The 2,829-nt window shown below is 32.7% G+C and overlaps 1 non-coding gene across 2 annotated transcripts in view; it reads left to right on the plus strand.

Annotated features, from left to right (window-relative positions):
* The window catches only part of LOC101510790 (uncharacterized), a 3,013-nt gene extending 768 nt beyond the window's left edge, over nt 1-2,245 (plus strand). The window contains exons 3-6 of one of the 2 annotated variants that reach the window (XR_012161919.1): nt 11-127; nt 682-747; nt 841-921; nt 1,799-2,245. This is a non-coding gene — a transcript (uncharacterized protein). The remainder of the gene's footprint in view (nt 1-10; nt 128-681; nt 748-840; nt 922-1,798) is intronic. The other variant, XR_012161918.1, reaches the window with a different exon arrangement.
* The last annotated feature ends 584 nt before the right edge of the window (nt 2,246-2,829 follow it).

Below are 2,829 nucleotides of genomic sequence, written 5' to 3' on the forward strand. Positions count from 1 at the left end.
ATGTGGTTAGGTATTTATCTATTGTTAAAGAAGAAGGACTAGAGATATCACAGCCTGCACTGGATCGTGATAAATCAGAAATTCATCATCCACTGACAGCACATATAGCAGGATCAAAAGTGCACAGGTTAACCTCATTTCCTCCCACCTCTAGCTGTTTAGCAACCGTGTTCATTTGGTAGATCTACATCCTTATTATGATATAACCGACACAGTACTCTACTAATGAACTAGGTTATTACATTGTTCCTTGGACACACTCACACAGACATAAGAAGCATCTCTGTAAAGTGTGCAAGTGTTGAAGAACATGTCAGCTCACAAATTTATCCTTATTATTGATTTTCTCCATGTATATTCACCAAAATTTTCCATATTATTGAAGTGTACTTCTGCGATGCACTCACACAGACATAAGAAGCATCTCTGTAAAGTGTGTAAGTGTTGAAGAACATGTCAGCTCACAAATTTATCCTTATTATTGATTTTCTCCATGTATATTCACCAAAATTTTCCATATTATTGAAGTGTACTTCTGCGATGAGCTTTTTTATCAGTCATTCAAATGATTTACAGTTCCCTTAAATAATTTTCATGTTGCTTTGGATTTTTTACTAGTTAATCTTTTGTTTGCAAACAATTGCTAAAATTTACTGTTGGTATTATGATGTCTCTTTGCAGAAGGTATTATAAGTTAAAAGGTAGTGGAAGGTGTGATGACAGTAGCACTGCTCCTCCTTGCTTAGGGTAAACAGCTGCACTGTCCAGTGTGATTTTCTTTTAACTCCATCATTAAACCATTTGTGATGTTAAACAGAATTTTCCATTTAAAATGTATAGACATTGTTTTGCAGGTGGGTGGAAATGATGGCACCAGTGTTTTCTAAAAAATCTTGGCATTGTGTGTGGCATATGATCCAGGTATGGATAAGTAAAATGTGAAAATTAAGATAAACAATTTTTGTTTGAGAACATATATGATATGGCATAACAGTTTTTGTGTGTGTGTGTTATATTTGAAAAAATGTCAACCTTTTTTGGTTACTGAAGTAAGATTGTTCACACTATGTACTTAAGAAGAAGCCACTGTCTATGGTAAGATCAAATTGAATGAACATTTTTTTCTAAGTGGAAGGTTTTTATGTTTGGTATGTTACCGTTAAGGTTCTAATTTCTTTTATACCGTATTCTCTTCTGCATCACCATCTGAGGTGGTCTGAATTTGATATTTTTATTCATAATTTGAAGTTTGATATCAGCTTATTTATAGGAAAGTTATTACCTAGTTACAGAGAAGAATGTTTTTAACTTTTTATTAATCATGTTACATGTATGTTCAACCATAGGGTGGGATAAAATATTGTTTCTGTAGATGATTGGTGAGCTACTTGTATTTTTAATATGTTTGTTTTGGATGTTTTCGGTGTTGATTTTTTGTAGATTCGCTAAACTTAGGTTAAACATGGTGCTTCCCACATTACGTATTTCATGATCTGAAGATTTTATTTTATTTCCCTAAGAAACCGCAAATTTTGCCCCTTGTTAACTTGGGCCGGGTATTTGTATTTAAGAGCTGCCATGATGTCTTTTCCTACCCCCCTTTTTATATTTTTGCAATATATTATATCATTCAGTCAGCCCTGTTCCTTGTTATGAGTTTCTTGCTCATTTATTGTGCCTTTTTTTCTTACTTTTGTATAAACAGGCTTTAAATGCCCAATCAAGAGCATTACTTATGCAGAAGAAAAAAAGATTGATTTTTTTTATTTAAATAGTTGTTTTTTATGTGGTTTTTTAGGCCATGCCATCTCCCACGACTGGGAGCTTCATGATGCTCTGACTAATGAAGGATCAATGCTCAATTCTGTCACACTTGAGCAAAGGAATAGGGATGTGCCTACTGCCTCTGATATTGCTTGCCCTTTCAAATTCAAGATTCAAGCCAATTTGGATCCTAATTCTTTTCCTTCTGTTTTATGTTCTCCTGCCTGGGATCTATTCTAGACTAATAATTTAATAAATAATAATAGGTTTTAGTGACAGACAATACTGTAGGAATAGACTAAATTTTGATTTATATTTTCCTAGGGTTTAGTGACAGTCATTATTGTAGGTAGAAATAAAAAAACATATTGTGACACTCCTCAGAGCATGTAGTGACAGTGCTCAAAGTGTAGCAGGACGCCCCCTTAAAGTTGACACTAAATCTGGGTGTCACTCAAAGTATTATTAACCTTTACCTACAGTTTATAACTTTTAGTGACACATTTTGCATGTCACGATGCGTCAATTGTTTTGTAGTGGTAGTTGGGTTGTACAAAAACTCAACTACGACCACTCTATTATCACTACGCGAAAAATAGTATTTTACAGCGTTTTTTTTAAGCTATTTACAGCGCTTTTTAAAAAAAATTAAGCGTTGTAGTATTTAACGCTTTAAAAAGATACAACGGCGCTTTGTAAAATAAAAAAGCGTTGTAAATCTCTTCTAAAAACACATTGTTTGTTGTACTAGTTTTATAGAGCTTTTTCAAAAAAGTGTTGTAATAGGTGCATTCTTATGCACGTTTTACAATGCTTTTTCAAAAAAAGCGCTGTAATAGGTGCATTTTTATGCACGTTTTACAACGTTTTAAAAAAAACGTTGTAATAGGTGCATTCTTATTCTATTTTTATTAAAAAAATGTTGTAAATAGAATTTTCAAAATAACGCTTGTTTGTATAAACAGGTTTTTTTTGACATTTTTTTAAGAAAGCGCTGTCTTTTAATTTTTTTCCAAAATTATTTTCATCCAGCACATGATATTGACACAATTACTATATTTTTCA

The sequence above is a fragment of the Cicer arietinum genome, chromosome 2 (genome assembly GCF_000331145.2).
Source record: "Cicer arietinum cultivar CDC Frontier isolate Library 1 chromosome 2, Cicar.CDCFrontier_v2.0, whole genome shotgun sequence".
Taxonomy (NCBI): Eukaryota; Viridiplantae; Streptophyta; class Magnoliopsida; order Fabales; family Fabaceae; genus Cicer; species Cicer arietinum.